At 44.1% G+C, this 16,714-nt stretch overlaps 1 protein-coding gene across 2 annotated transcripts in view; it reads left to right on the forward strand.

Moving 5' to 3' along the window:
* The first annotated feature begins 698 nt into the window (after positions 1–698).
* IP6K1 (inositol hexakisphosphate kinase 1) overlaps positions 699–16,714 on the forward strand; it is a 36,876-nt gene continuing 20,860 nt past the window's right edge. For both annotated transcript variants that reach the window (XM_058032189.1, XM_058032191.1), the window contains exons 1-3: positions 699–786; positions 1,178–1,232; positions 5,481–5,580. The gene's annotated coding sequence lies outside the window, so the exon portion shown is untranslated. The remainder of the gene's footprint in view (positions 787–1,177; positions 1,233–5,480; positions 5,581–16,714) is intronic.

Below are 16,714 nucleotides of genomic sequence, written 5' to 3' on the forward strand. Positions count from 1 at the left end.
CTAAGGGGAGGGAAGGGGAGCAAGGGCCAGCCGTGAAATTTCACAGTGAGAGGGGTCACCGGTGTGACTTTGCCTGAAAGGTCCCTTTTGCCCTGAACCCACTGGAACCGTGACCGTCCGGGAATTTAACCCTTTGCGGTATAGGAGTGGTGCCTGAGCCCGTCCCATTGGCGAGATCCCGCTCGCAGCGGCGGCCGGAGTGGGATGCGGAGCGGCCCCGGGGGCTCGGGGCGGGGAGCTCAGAGTGTGGGACGGCGGGACGGCCGGGTGTGGGTTTGTACCGGGAAACAGGGGGTGCACACCGGCCGGGTGCGGGTTTGTACCGGGGAACACGGGCTGCAGAGCGGCCGGGCGGGGGCTCTGACCGGGGAGCGCCGCTCGGAGCGCGGAGCCACGGGCCCCGCCCATTGGCCGAGCGCTCCCCCTTCTCCGTAGGCAGCCAATCAGAGGGCGCTTCCAGCGAGGGGGCGGGGCTCTGGCGGGCGTCACGTGTGCCTAACGTGCGCTGTCGTCCGCACTCGGGAGAGGGCGGGGCGGCTCTGCGCTTGAGTGACACAGAGTTTGACCTATCAGCGTCCAGAGAGGGCCCCCGTGGGGCGGGACGCGGGTGCGGACTGGCGCGCAGGGCCAAGGGGCGGGCTTTGGACGGCGCGGTTGCTATGACGGCCAGCGCCGGGCCCCGCCCGCCCGGGCGCCGCCATCTTGTTGTTGATTCGGGCGGCGGGGAGCGGCGGCGCTGGGGCTCCGCGTTCCGGTGTCCCGGCCGGGCAGGCAGCGCCGGCCCCGGTGAGCCGCGGGGGGCAGAGACTGGCCAGGCTGCTGGGCGCGGGGCTGAGCCGGGCGCGCTGCCGTGAGGGGAGCCCCGGGTGCGGCCCCGTGAAGGGAGCGGGGGTACACAGGCACGGCCCCGTGAGCAGCCCGGGCGAGGGGGTAGCGAGCACCGGGATGGCTCTCGAGTGGAGGGGTCCGTGCGCGGCCCCGTGAGGAGGGGCTGGGAGAGCCCGGTTCGTCCCCATGTGTGCGTGGGTGAGAGCCCGGCGCTTTCCGCTGCGGGACCCGCCTGGGGCACGGCCGGGGCGGGGTTCCCCGGGCTGGGCAGCGCGGTGCCGGGGCAGGGCCGTGCCCAGCGGGCAGAGCGAGCGTCCTCTCCCTTTGTGCCTTTCCTTCCCTTCCACAGGAGCTGCGCGCAGGAAGGAGCTCGGAACCGGCGGCGGTAACATGAAACCAACATGGTGAGCAGGCCGGTGGGGCTGGGGGCCCGTCCGCGCTGCCCCCGGCCCGGGAGGGTGTGGGTGGCCCGGGAGCGCTGGCTGCCCCGCTGGGGACACCCGGAGTGCCTGGCAGTCCCCGGGGCAGGTGTGCTCCTGGGGCTGCAGCCCTGCACCGGGACCAGCCTTCCCCGGGCTTTCCTAGGGGAGGGTTAAATTATGAATTAGGGTAGGTGGTACTGGGTCCATATTCCTTCAGTTTTAAGCTCAGCATCTGCTCTTTTCTTTGTTTTTTGGTTTGTTTTTTTTTTTCCTCTCCCTAGCAATATGCTTTAGTATGTGCTGCTTTTGTCATTTCAACCTGTCTTGCTCTTTTTTTCGCTCCATCTGCTTTTCCTCCCTTCAGGTTCACCTGGCTTAACTTGGTGTTCAGGGCTTCCAGAGCTGGATTCCAATAATTGGCCTTTGCTAATGAAGCACTGAGTGGTGCAGGAATGATGAGGGTTTGGGTCTCTGTTCATTTTTAGTGTAATGTTTCTGTGATCCTTAGGGCTGTGTAAACATGGTTAGTAGCTTGTCTCACAAAATAATATGCAGTAGTGTGTTGTGAAAGTCTCATTGTAGTGAACTGTCACCTGCAGCTGATACGCTAACACTTGTGTGTTTGGTCAGGCTTTTGATGGAGAAAAATAATGGTATTCTTGTGGTTTATCACTGAACTAAGATTCTGATTTCCTTTTTATAGAAATTATGTTGGGAGATTTAAAGTGTTTTAGAATTAGGTGTATCATTATTGCATGTTGTCATTGTAATCCTAAATAGGTCTCTCTTAGTCCCATGTAAGAATTTCTTATTATTTTGATTGTGAAGTATTTTTCTGGGTTAGTTTAGCTCTGACCTAAGGTAAGTGCTTTGTTTTGGAGCTGGAAGGAAAGTGGTAGGTTATGAAAAGATTTAGTTGTGAGCTTCATAAAACAAGATAACATTGGGTTGCTTTTTCAACTGCATCAAATCCTTGTTTGGTCAATGTATTGAATTGTCCTAATGCTATTTTTTGTTTTCCTTTCTTGGAGGTGTTTCATACCCTCTCAGCTTTTTCAGCACAACCATTTCCAGGTGCATGGATGAACAGCCTATGCTATCCTGGTTAGAGCCTGTTAGGGTGATGTGAAATGTCCTTTTCCATGGCCTTGCCTTTGCTTCCTGTCTAGTAGGGACTTTTGGGAGAACAGGGGAAGTGATCCTTAGCTCCTGGAGGGGAAGTTGATGTATACAAGGTTATTAATGTAGGAATCCTTGATGGAAAGAGAGGATATGCTGGTGGGACACTCTCCTGGGCCCTCTGGTTTTTCATGAGGCACTTTGTGGCACCTTTGCATGTTTCTTGCAAAGAAGAAGAGGAAGTGAGCATGATTATCTGTGGAGATAAGAAAGGGGACAGTTTTTAAGATCTGCTTCTGATCACCACTTTCACATTCCATGTGTGGTTTCACAGGTGCTTCAGCTCGTGTAAGTATAGACTGCGACCCATGGGAGGTTCTTGCCTTGTTGCTTATGCCTGTGCAGGTGAGAATCAGGGTTCCCTGACTTACACACTGACCAAGCTAAGGACAAACTGTCTGTTTTTCTATCCAGCTTTGTGAGTGCATGAATGATTTTGCAGGTGCTGGAATGGGGTCTTATCTGAGTTCAGGGTAATCTGCAGTGTGACTGTGTAAAGAGTTTGACAGTTTATTTTTACATTATCTATTTTCTTGCATAAAATACAATTTTAAACCACATTTTTACATATAATCAAAATTTAAATGAAACAGTAGTGCCCATGCTTCTCTTCTACATCTGCGAATCATTGTGTGACTGATCATCAGGTGGAGAGCACTGGATGTGCTTTTCCTTCTTATAAAAATATTATAGAAGGAAAAGTTAGATGTGCTTTGAGATCCCCTCTCTTGGCAGATTGTGCAAGTCACCTGACTTGGAAGTTATTCTGCCTTGCATTGCACGTAGTGAAAAGTCAAGGTTAGAGTAGCAAGCACTCAGAGGTCAGAGAAGTGCCCAGGCTGGAGTTGTACCTGTGCCCTTAATCAGCTAATTGGCCTTTTAAACAACTGTTGGGATTTCTTCTTCATCAGGCAGTTGTATGCTCTACTCATCCCATCTGAGCTGCCTGGTTTGTTTCTTTCCTTTTCTCCCACAAATACAGAGCTTATTCCTTTTGTATAAAATGATCAAGCTCTGAAATGTGACCTTGTTGAGCTTGGCTGGTGTGAGATGAGGAGCCCTGTACAAGCTCGGGGCTGTTTGTTGACCATCTGCTTACAGAGCTCAGTCTCTTTGGTCCAGTGGGTCACCAAATGTTTGTGAAGAGGTTTGGTCACTTTTCAGATGTCAGTGTTGAGTTAGTTTCTCTGTGCCTAAAGGTTTTTGTGGATCTAATGGATTCTGACTGGCACGCTGGGTATGGGATAGCACTCACTGTGCCTTCCACTAGGATAAGAAATGTAGGTGCTAAGTTTGAATTGGATATGCAGAACCCATGCTCTAGAGGAGGTGTGTTTCTTCCATCTGTGGTTGAAATGCAGATACTGAAGCCATGGAAAATCTGACAGAGGCCTTGATTATTGCAGTGTAACCCAGGCACTTCACTCGCTGTCAGTAGATTCCCCAATCTGTCCATCAGGGATTAGCTCATAACGTGTTGGAGATGTGAGCATCTCAGTGGAGTGTTAGTGCTGGGATTTGTAGTCTCAGAAGTTAGTATTGACAAAAAGCTGCAGCCTGATTTGTTTGCTCTTGCATTTGACAGTGTCACATTGGTGCTGGGCAGGGTTTAGCATTGAACTTGACTTGCAGAGTTTGTGTGTGGCTCTCTGGTTGCTTGTTTACATAGTGTGACATGCCTAGGAACAACTACTTTTGCTTCTGACCTCTCAGTCTTTGAGAGGGAATGTATCAAAAACAAGTCTAGTAAGTACAGAGGGTCCCCATTGAGCTCGAGAAAAGGAGCAAAAGAACAGAAAGTGTGACAGAACCCTCTGCAAGAGTCATGTGGAGTGTTTGTGTTACGTGCTGTAAACTGAAGGAGCCCTTCAGCTCTATGGAGGAGCAGCTAGCAGTGTCCCTCATTTCTATTCCTGATGTGACAGGAATGCAGAGCAGGATGCTGGCCAGTGTTTAATATCAGGTTTGTTGCTGCTGTCGTAGGGGAGGTGGGGGAGGAAGAGGAAGTGTGTGTGCTTGGTTTCTGTTTTGCAGCACGGCCTGTGCGCGGTGTTGTGCCGTTCTGATGTGGCAGCAGCTGTTATTTCTGGTGTTCCCAGTGTGCTCTTCGGGTGGATGTGCTTCCTAAGAGATGCAGTTCTCTTAATCAGTGTGTTGGGCTGCCTGTGTAGTCCATGCTGGTGTGATGGTACTGAGGTGCAGGTCCTTTGCTTTCATTCATCTCCACAGGCTCCTCTGTATGCTTTTTGAGTGGCATTCACTGTGTGTAAAAGACAAGCTTCTTAAGCTTGCATTTATTTTGCATCACCCCATCAGTATGTGGTGTCATTAATGTTTGAACCCCTTTTTGTGAGTCAAGGAATAAGCTTTGCTATTACAGGGTATCTCTCTAGATGTATAATGTGCCCACAGTAGTTAAAATGGGTACAGTTGTTTTGTTAAAAAATCACATGGACGTAGCTGCCATAATTATATTAGTAGGAGATCCATCAACCAAATCTGATAAAAGAGGTTGTGATGTGGATGTGACTGTCCTGTCAGGACGTCACTGCACGTGCTTGGGAGCTGCAGTAGATAAGCTGTCTCTGATTTAGCTTTTGTAGTTAGAAAGGTTATCTCCTTCACCAGCTGTCCTGCTGCTTTGCCAAACGCTGCCTCCCCTGTGCTGGGGCCTACAGCCAGGCCTGTTCAGCTGCTGGGCTTTAATATACTCTGCTCCAGCCTTTCTTCCCTGGTGCCCATCCCTGCCTGGTGAGGAGCAGTCATGGATCCTGCTCTGTTCCACCCTGCCTGCGAATTTTCAGCTAAGGGTGGCTGAGGCAACTGGGGACAGTGTGTCCCCTCAGCCCAACTGGTGGCTTTGGTAAAGAGCATCTGCCAGAGCCCACAGGAATGAGTGAGAGCATTTGCTTCCTGAAAGGAACTTGTGAATTCCAGTCCCAGTCTCTAGGGAAGGCATGCTCTCAAACATTCTGAATTGACAAGCAAGTAAAGTTCTAAATAAAAGCTAATTTAGGACTTGCTAACTCGTTTCCATACATCATTTCACAGGCTGGCTTGCTTCTGGGGTCCTGCTCCCTCTTGATTGTGAGAAGTTGGCTCCATATTCCAGTGACTGCTCAGCCAAAGGAGCTTGGGTGACATCTCCAAGGTAACTTTTTTCTGTTTTGTTCAGAATACATATGCAGCCATCTTAGAGATGCAAAGAGGAATAAACTGCTTGCTTTTTACTTCTCCCTTTGGAATTTTACCCTTCAAGTAAGGTTATGTGTAAATACAGTTTGTGGGAGTTTTGCTCTTATTTTTGAAGGATACTACAGGAACACCCAGGTAAGTGCAGTAGCACAGACTGAAAAATTTAGTCCTGTTCATTGACCAAATTGGTGTCAGTTCTTCGTGATAAGAACTAAAATTCCAAGAACTGGAGGCTCACTGGTGATCTACTAATTCTGGCCATTCAGGTGGCTGATTTGCAGCTGAATCACCTTATGATGATTTCAAAATTGTTATCATTGTGTGCTTTTTTCTTTCTCTTCAGAGATTAGTTTGCTGAAAGTTGATAAGGCTGATATGATAGTCTTTCAAGTTTCACAGAGGTTACTTCGTGCTGTTCTGAATTTGGAAGAAAGTCAATCATATTTGTTTTCCCCCAGCTCTTTATCAACAAAGATATGACTCAGTATACCTGTGGTATAAACAAACTCAAATGACCTTGTTTTCTTTAGACATGGTGTGTTTAAGTAGTGGTTGTCACATAGTTCAGTTTCCTGGTGGGGAAGCCCCTGACCTGGTAGGTGATGGTTTTTCTTAGTTTGAAGTGCAGAAGGTCATGACCAGAGAAGCTGAGCTCCACAAGTACCTTGCTGGGGTAGGGAGAGGAGACACGTGCTGCCTTCTCTTCAGGGCATGCTCCTGTGTCTGTCACTGCTGACTTGAGTGCTGATCTAAAGCTATACAACTGTATAGCTTATATATTCTGACATTTCTCTTTTTCTCCCCCCCACCATGGTTCTATGCTGAGCTGCATTTCCCCCAATTTTTTAAACCTCCAGAGTGCGTTAATGCAAAATATCATGTGATCTTTAATTCCAATTAATGTTATCCCATTGTTGGTATCAAAGTATTGTTAAGCATTTCCAAAAGTGAGTTCAGAAATCTTAAAAAGGGCACAAGAAGATAGGGCTGGCTGTTTGTTCAGTGTCCTTTGACAGTACTGTCTGAGCAGCTTAAGCACGTGTAAGGAGCAGCCATGATCTCATTACAGCTAACTATAGGTGATAAGCAGCTTTGAGCACCAAAATCAGTGCACCACGGAGTGCAGATGTCAGGGAGTTATTTAAAGCAGGAAGGATTTGGGAGAGAAGCCTGGGGGCTGCATAGTCCCATGTCTTACTCAGTGTCTGAATCAAACCATCGAGTAACTCCATGAAATTGCTGGAGCTCTTGCAGGAGATGAGAGATGCTGCTCTTGCTTTGGTTTGTTGGTTAAAAACATGGTAAAGTCCTGGAGCTTTGGAAGACCCTCACAACACTGCTGCTTGCTGGAAGGTTTATTGCACTTTTCCAAGCTGTGGCCTTTGTGTAAAGCTGTGTGACACATTTGAGGAATAGACCTGTTGAATTCACTGGGGTTGACTCTCATACCACAAATACTGAAATAAAAAGAACTTTTAACTTGAGTCTTTTGAGTCAGTCCCAGAAGAATTGTTGAAGCAGTCTGAAGCTCAGTTTGTGTTGAAACAATACATATGCAGGTTTTTTTTAGATAGTTTCTTAAACACTCCCACGCTTCCTGTAATAAAATCCACATCATGTTTGTCTCAGAGATGTGGGTTTTACTTAGATTAAGTGTTACACTGTATAAAAGGTTTATGGATCTCTTTACTTTTGCAAATAATGGAGTGGTTTACTTTATTTTGCATTAGAAGCAGATATTGTAAATGTGTTTTCTTATGCTGTGCAAGTGGCATTTCCTTTACTTGGGCATAAATCTTCTTTATGTAATTGAGGTCTTAATACTTCACAGTTCTTACCACAAGTGTTGACCTGAATACACGTATTAAAATTTGACAGTAAGCTAAATGTGAACCAATAAGCACTATCCAGCTTGCTTTATGCATCTTTTATTTTTATAGAACTGAGGAAAAACCTCTAACTCTATTTTAGTCAAACTGAGTAGGTATCACTGCTGTGCATCGTGCAGAGTTGAATAGTTTTCACTTCAGGTGCTCTGCCCACTGGTTTTTTGTTTTTGGTTTTTTTTGGTTTTTTTTTTTTGGTGTAATAACAACACTTGGGGGTTTCTGTTTTTCCCCTTAATTATTATTAGCTTTAGTTAAGTATGATCACAGAAATTTGTAGCACTGACACTTCCAATGAATTTCAGCAGCTTAGAAAACTGAGCCTATTGACAATTTGGTTCACTTAATGACAAAAACCAGTTGTCTTAAAAATTAGTTCTGATTTGTGAATGCAGCTTGATTCAAACATTCTTAGTTAAAATAGTTAATGGTATTGTTTCATTCACCAGCCAAAAGTGAACAAAGGTTTTTATTCACTGCAATTAAAATACCTTCTTTAAACCTGGCAATTAAAGATCACAGGTTAGATGGTTAAGTGTTTGAGACTTTATGTTTTTTGGAGTTCATCCCATTGTGACATGACAACCAGAAGAAAATTCAAAACCTTTTAAGAATTCTGCCAAGGATCAGTGTCCCATGGTAGTGAGCTTGCCAGGCTGAATCTTGTATGAGTGCAAAGCACTTTGTTTCAGGTTTCCTGTCATTTGCAGTTTTTTTATGATTCTCAAGGAAGAGAACTGTGTTGTTTTCCACCCATTATGCTTGTTATTTTGTGTTTTGCAGCCTGAGATGATATGCTTTTGGCACATGTTATGACACTGTATTGATCTGGAAGAGAAAATGAAAGGGAAATTGGCTTTCCCTAGCTATATACAGCCTGTGATGTGTTGTGGCTGTGAGAATACATGTGATTTAGCAGACTGTTATTTTGTAGGAAAAAACCCAACCCAAACCAACCTGCAGCATGGCCTGGCAGTGTCTTCAGAAGAACTTAAAATGTGAAAAACCAAGGTAGCTGTAGTACACTTGAGAGAGGTTTTGCTGTTAAAAACAAACTTGCCACAATTTGTGTGACTTCCAGATGAGTGTGCTGTGCTTTTTTAGTGTATGGAGAAGGAGATTTTTTTATGTATATGCAGGTGCTGCATCTGATCATCTCCAAACCAATTTGACATATGAGGTTTAACATACTTTCTTTTTGCTTTGGCTTTACATCTCTTACATAACCAGTGGCCTCTGTTGTAAGTGGCACACTAGAAAGCCTGTTGGAAGGAGCTTTGAGATCCACTTCAGCAGCTTAACATTTAGATAAGATGTTGGGAATTTGTGACCTGTAGAGTGTTTACAGGGACTTGTTTATGACTGCTTCAGTGAACAGGAAGTTAAATATAGGCTTGTTTGTCTGATTCTTCACTTCAAATGAAGAGGAGAAGTTCCTCGTTTCAAACCTTCAAACAGAGCTGGTTGGTGTGGGAAAGCATTTCAAGGGGCCTGCTGCCCAGGTTAGTGTATAGGAGAGTAATAATGAAGATTTGGAGTATTAGAGGTCACTTTGGAAGGTGCTTGAGAAATACAGTGGAGTGAACTGTGTTCTGAGCTCCCTTCTTGGATATTTCCTTTTGTAAACCCAAGTTGCACTGGATACCTTGGAAGTGTGAGGTTTGCTAGAGGGTACCAAAGGATGGTTGTATTGGCTCCTGACTGGGTAAAATAATCTTGCAGACATTAAGTGCCAGGTTTTGTCTTTCAAAAAATGTAGCACCTTGCCCAGCTTGAAGTTGTGATTGTCTGACTGATGCATGTGTCTCCTGAGGAGACAGCCTCAGGTTCAGATTGCCTTTCATTTCCACTCAGCTGGCTGGGCCTCCTGTTAATTCTTTGTCCTTTACCTTCCAGAACATGCTGCAAGCCACAAAACAGCTCCAAGGTGTTTCAACAGCTTTAAGATTTTCAGTATGAGTGATTGAAAGCCTTGCAGCTTATGCTGATCCTCAGGAGAGTTACAGGATAACATCAGGCCCAGATCAAAATCCCTTCCATGACCCTGGGTTGTGTGTCATGTGTGTTCTGCCATATTGAAGGGATGAGAGTATCCTTGTATGAAATTGAGTTTAGAGTTTTATCTGGTTTCAAATGAAATGACTACCTTAGCTTTCACCCCATCAGATACTGTGTCATATATTCTACTTAAATTAAGTACCAGATTTAGTGCACTGTCTTTGTCTAAAGTATATTTGCCATGACAGACCTTGTTATTTCCCATTCCAAACTTCAAAAATGAAATGTTGCCCTTTATCCTTGAATTTTCATGGCATTATTTACTTTCTTGTAGCACTTGTATTGAGATTTTTTTTCCCCTAATGCAGAGCTCAGATTTTTCTCTTTCCTTTTCAACATTTTTAGGTTTTTTTTTTTTTATTAGGTTGACAGTACAAGAGAATATACTGCATATGAGAATGTACCTACCTTCCTTTGGTACTTCCTTGTGGAGAAAAAAAATCACAGTGAAGTCTTAGTTGAGAAGTTACAGCTCATGATTTCTTGCCTCTGAGCCTCAAGGGTCACCTGCTTAGGGAAATTAAACTGGTGTCAAGTGGGGGGCATGGATTTGCAACGTGATTATGTGACTGGAACTCCTATGGATGTGCTTATAATGTTGTTTATGTTGTTTCTGCCATAACTGCTTGGGACAGCTGCATTAATCAGCATGTTCATCCTTACCTAGTGAAGCTCTGCCAGTGGAATCCATTAATGTAGAGGCACTGATAGTGATAAAATGACACTTGTAAGGTAAAGCTTGTTTTGCTGGAGGTGTTGAGAAGGTAAAGAGTGAGGAATGCTTTGTTTGTCATTGTGTTTGGCACTTTTTTCAAGGAAAAAAAAATAGCTAAAAAAGTGGGGGCCCAAAATATGCCTTTTCCAGCTGAATTAATTTTTTCTTTGGCAACGTGAAGTTAGGAGTTGCAGTGAGAGAGGAGGGCATCTCTCAGTTGGGCATAGAAAATTTTACCTATCCATACAAACATTGATATATTTATTGTAGCATGGGTGTCTACTTGAAATTACAGGGCAATCTGCAGTTCCATTTTCTCATACAGTAAATTAAGTGGTGTCCTGAGCAATGGTATCATCTGGAGTACTGTATAACTGACTGCCTTGCATTTCTCTGAGCCTTTTCAGATATTTAGGACAGGCCCAAAATTTGTTTAGTATCAATGTCTCAGAATTACAGTAGCAGAACAAACCACCAGATAACAACTGCTCCTTGTGCTTTTGGCACAAGAATTTGTTTACCAGGGTGAAGTGAGCTTGCTTGGATAATCTTGCTTTTATTCCCCTAAGTCTTTCTGTTGGACTGATGTGCTCCTAGATTGTCTTTCTGTTTCTGCCATATAAACAGAAAAGTTGCTCAAGGATTTGGATTTTTGGCCAAGCAGCACCACATTCATTTGAAAGAGATGCCCTAATTTGAGTCCATATTAACAAAACCAATTCAGTTGTTCATGTACTGGGACACAAATTCTTTAGATTTTGAGAATTTTAATTAACAGGCAAGACTAAGTTGAAATGAAGTGCAAGGGGATCAGGAAAAGTGAAATGATTGCCAGACTTCTGGCTTTAAAAATGGTTTAAAAGTAGCAAGGTAGTCAAGTAAATTGTTCCTTTCTGAAAAGCTGTATTTCTGCTGGCTGAAGTTCACCACAACTGAATGGTTTTACCAAGATCATGGAAACCTTCAGTGGAAATATCAAAACCAGTAGCCTATTCCTGGTTCTTTCCTTTCCATTTGGGTAAACTCAGGTAGATTATGGTTATCTAAAAGATATCTAAAGAGTCTGTTAACCAAATCAACTGAGTGCTTTGCTGACTTGTCAAGTTTCAGCAGAGAGATGTAAGAATTGCTGCATTTCTCATGGCTTTGAGTGGTTTACCAGTGTTCAGACAGAAGTTGTGCTGTCTGATAAAACTGCAGGATGTCATTAAGGAGCTGCCAAATGTGTTTTCTGCTTCCCTGTGTAGAAAAAGAGGAGTGTAGCTGAGGCAAAATGTTTGTTTAGCTTTATCTTCACAGTTAGAGAAAATTCTGATGTGTGTGCCCCTCCAGTCATCTCAAATGCTGTTGTAACTGCCAAAATGCCCTGGTGTATCTCTGTCTGCATATGTGAGATTAAAGTCCTCTTGGGTACTGAAATTCCAGCTCACATGAGGCTGTGAAGCTGTCAGTGCCTTGCATTCCATGGAGGGACGGGTGGAGCTTATGCAGACAGCACATTAAAAGTCAGACTGCTAATCTTTTTGTTCAGAGCTGCTGCTTGTGCATCACCTACAATTTTGGCAGGACATCCTCAGTCAGGATGCTGCTCTGATGTGATCTGGTGGTGACAAGAGGCAGAGGTAGAGCCCAAGCCATGGCTGAGCAGATGTTTGTTTCTAACCACAGAAGTGAGAAGATGAGAGTTTGCTTGTTTGGGTCTTAAAGTAATTTTTTAACAACAGGAATTGTACTGAATGGGCATTGCCAAACATTTCCTGAAGGCAGAGATCCTGCAGTCCCCAGCTCCTTTAAGAGAGCCAGTTGCTTGGCATGCCCTTATCTAACACTGTTCATTTCCATATAATTAATTCTCAGGCAGCTCAGAAAAAGGGCAATGTATAGATCTGAGGAGGAGATGGATCAGAGTGGTGTCACAGCCCACAGTGTATGATAGGAATTGTAAAGCTGCTTTACAGTGAGCTTGAAGTGAACCAAATCAAACACTGGTTTACAGAGGCCCTAAGGGTGAGATTAGCTGGCTTGTGATGGTTCTTTGTGGCAAGCCTGTGTTTGGTTTTGATGTATAACTCTTAGACTTGATGGGTTTAAATCTATATGTTGTCCTAATTCCTAAGGAAACAAAACATTTGTGCTGCTTCCTGAGTACTGGAGCCAGCTTCTGCTCCTTAGCAGCTGAGTTTGCTCTCCCTTCCCTTTGCACAGGACGTGTTGTTGTTCACAATTTGCTGTTTGGATGGAGTGTCTGGATCTCGACTGTGGGGTCAGTCTCTTCAAGATGAGAAGCATTTCCCTTCACAGATCCTAAATGGCTGCTTACCAGTAGCCATGCTTTGAAAATTCCCTTCTTGTGTCAGGTGGGGATGGGATGTGGGGGTCTTGGCTTAGCTTTCCTCTGCAGTCTACATGCAAAGCAAAGACAAAGGAGTAGTGTTTGAGTATCTGTGTAAGTTTTATGAGAAGCAGAGTATTGCAGGACTGTACTCTGAAGGTAAAGAGGAAAGAGAAACTTTTCTCTTAAGCATTGTGAAATGGAAAACTGCACATATAAACAGCAGAGTGATGTTTTTCTTGTTAGGAGTGGTAGGAAGAGGCACGTGGGGGAACTTTTTGCCTCTGGCCTTAATGAAGCTGGTTTGTCTATAGCATTTAAAGTATCAACATAAATAAGTCACTGCAAAGGGATTTTTGCTTAAGTCAGGTCACAGTCAGCAGCTTAATTGAATGTGGTTTCTATAACTTGTGGAGAAGGTTTTTGAGCAGTTACTGTGTATCATGCAAGTTTTGCTGCATTTGCTATTTTTTTCTATGCTTTCTTCTTTTATTATTTTTTTTATTTTGGGGAAGTAAGGTGCTGAGTTATTGGGGTAGAGGACAGGGAGCCTGCATTGTGCATCTGCATCGTGACCTGCGGAGTGAATCAGCTCAGTCAGAAGAGTTGAGCTGGAGTGAGCTGTCCAGCCATTTTCTGGCAGGCAGGAGTTCCTGACAGTGTCTTCAGTGTATGGGTGAGGAAAATCCAGTTTGAGTCTGCCTCTGCTGCTGTAGGAGATGCATTTAATAACATCCATGTCTTTGATGAAGGGACTCATGCTTGAGGCAAAAGCTCTCTCTGTTTTTTTTTTTTTGTTATTTACCCGAGTAAACAGTTTTATCATTGGAAGAAGATACTGAAGTTTTCAAATCCATGTTGTTCCCAGAAGGGGGCAGGGGAGACTTGTGAGTTGTGGAGTTTGATAAAAAGTACTTTTGTTTGGTTTGGTGACACTTCCGTGCTGGCTTTGAGGCCCAGCGGGCACTCCTGCCGCCCTGGCAGCAGGAGTGTGGCACCCTGAGACCCCTGCTCAGTGCCAGGAGCCTGCAGCAGGGACCTGGGCTGCAAGCCTTGCCTGCCTTGCCTCTCCTTTCTCTCTTGGGGAGCCTTGCAACAGCTGAGAGCTCTCTCCTGCACTTCCCTCTCATGTGATACACTGAAATGATATGTGTGTTAAAGCCATGAGAGGATGGAGTCATCATAAAACATCCCTATTTCTATACTCAGAGCAATCTGGACAGTTGGCATCTAGGTGTGTGAAAATCTTACTTCCTTCTTCCCTTATTCTGTCATCTAGATTTTTATTCTTAATTAAAGCTGGAAAGAAGCTTCTCTGTGCAGCTTTCTTCAGGATTTTCTGGGGAGTCTGGGTTTGCTCTTTACAGACCTAACTTCCATTTGCTAAATACAGCCTGGCCAAGAGTGAGAAGGAGACTGTTTTGCCAAATGTTTTCGAAATGGGGTCATGCAACTCCAGCAAGTTTGTTTTATGTCTGCAAAATGACCTGGGATTTCTTTGACAGCCTGGAATACAGACAGAACAAACTTGGCCATGTTAGTGTGCATTTCTGTCTTTGAATGGGGGAAGCAGCTGCTTTCTCACAGGAAGTGCTTTTTGCAACATTCCTGATAATTTTGACATAACATCTACCTCTACACTGGCAGTGAAGGGGTAAACAAAGACTCTGCTGAATAAGGGGGCTGGATGAGTGATGCACAGACTTCCTTGAGGTATTTGGTGGTTTTTATGCCTGAGTGGGTCTTAAGTTGCAAGGTCTCCTGGCTCTTGTGTCTAGAGACAAGGTTGAAAGAGGAACCTTGTCTAAGGTTCCAGCAGTCAGAAGCAGATGGAGACAGAGTGGGGGATTACTTGAGAGATGTGGAGCCATGGGAGCCCACAGGACCTGATGGTGCTGTAGTGCCAGCCTTGGTCATCTGCAAAAGTCACAGAGGTGCTGCTGGCACATCTCTGATCCCTTATTTTCAAACTAGGCCCACAGGATAATCCAGGGTGGTCAATCTCACTTGACTCCTGGGGACAGTCATGGCTCAGGTCCTTTGGTACACCTGTGTGAAACATGTGCAGGAATGTGACTGGGAGCAGTTAGTGTGGATTTACTGACTCTAAGTTGTGTCTGACGCACCTCATTGTCTTCTGTGATAAAATAATCGGATTTGTGGATGGGGAAGAGCACTAGGGGCCATTTAGCTTAAGTTTCCTGGGTGTTTTACAGTATTCTTGTGTGCATGTTGGGACATTACAGACTGGATGGGTGGAGTATGAATTCAAGCACATCAGGGAATTCTGAGGAGTAAATGGAGTCGGAGGCAGATGAGAGTGATTCATAGAGCTCTTTCCACAGGACATTAGCTTCTGAAAGTAGGCTCTTAATCAGCCTTTTTTTTCCCCTCCTGAATGTCATCCTTTGCCACAATGTGATAAGAGTGGATGGAAGACAGTATTTAAGAGGCTGTCTGGTTGAAATTCATCAGTCTGGCTCATTATCAGTGTAGGAGATTAATCTTTCTTTTCTTGGGAAGAAGTGGGGAGGTTCACATGAATGTTCTTCAAGATTACCTTGTTTTGTTTTTCATTCAGTCATGTGTATGTGTGATTGCCACTGAACTATAGTTAAATAAAATACATGGTAGTTTTGAGGATTTCAGTCATACCTAGGGAGGATGTGTTTGGAATGCTGTGAGGTTAGTTTGAGAAGAAGAGAAATAATCAGTCAAAACAAAGCAATTTTGTTTTCAATGGGTTACAGCTTCTTTGCTGTAACAAACTTACAAACTTTGACAAACTTGCTGTTATAAAAGGTGATCTGGAGGTTTTCTTTACCTAATGTGTACTTTAAATTCTCTTCAGTGTTCCTAAGATGCTGTGAAGCATCTGATAATCTTTTCAGGATTGCCGGTCTGAAAAGAATGCTGTCATTAGATCTGGTCAGGCTAAGGTATAAATATTTATGCCCAAGGAAGTGTAATTGCAAAATTCAGTGTGTGCTGTTTGCTTTGTTTGTTCCCTTTCCAATATTGCTATTACTGGCTTGCTGCAGCCAGTGGTATGCATTGGAATTAAGAATTCAGTTTAAGCTTTCTAGTGTGGTAGTGTGCTAAATTAAGGTGCCAGTTATGAGCAAAGAGGTTAATGGTCTTACATAACGCTGGTCTTGAGGTTTTTTGCCACTGCAGAATCAAAAATAGCAATTAGGAGTTCATTTTTTTGTCCTAGTTGTGTATTTTTCTGTGGGGATCAATTATCTGCAGCAACTGACTTTCTAATCAAGGCTGTTTTTTCTGTTTTAAAAGCATCATAATTTAAAACTTGAGAACAGTATTAAAAATACCAGTTCACCACAAGCTGCTTACATTTGTCTTTCAGTTAGTGGTCTCTTGGAAAGCTATAGATCATCCTTATTTTATCAGAACTGCCTAAGGAATGTAATTTTAGCTCCTCTGGGTTTATGGCTTTTGTAGTTATTCTTCATGGGTTCAGCTCCTTGTGGCTTTTGTGTGTCTGTGGTTAACCCTGTAGTTTCTCTGTACAGTTACTGGTTAAAACTCTTTAACCCTTGGCTGCACTTTGCTATTGCATTGTGTATTCTGAAACAGCCAAAACCATGGAGTGTTCTTACAGATGCATCTGAGATCTGTTGTGTTAGCCAGTACTTTTTTTCCTTCTGAGAACACTTTGCCATTTGTCCCAAATGGGAACTGTGTCCATTAGATTTGGCCTGTATGTGTGTCTAATCTCATCCTAAATCTCCATTCACAGAGTTGCTGGAAGTGTGTTCCTTCCTGTTGAGGTTTCCCTTCATGTCTAGCCCTGCTTTTTTTTTTTTTTTTTTCTCATTGTGGAATTCATGAATTCATAATGCATTGTAACTTTAATTACCTTATGAATTAAAAAAATGTATATGGTCACCTCTATAGCAGCATGGATTGCTTTACATCTGTGCACTGTTAAGTGGCAACAGGAATAATTCCTGGTTATGTTGTCTAGGGAAGATTCTTTGTAGACTCCATTCAGAAGTGTCCAAATGGTGCCTCGTTGGAAGGTGAAAAAAACCCCAAAAGAACAGGGGAAACGTTGTCCTCAAATTCTTGGTGTCTG

The sequence above is a fragment of the Melospiza georgiana genome, chromosome 11 (assembly GCF_028018845.1).
Source record: "Melospiza georgiana isolate bMelGeo1 chromosome 11, bMelGeo1.pri, whole genome shotgun sequence".
Classification (NCBI taxonomy): Eukaryota; Metazoa; Chordata; class Aves; order Passeriformes; family Passerellidae; genus Melospiza; species Melospiza georgiana.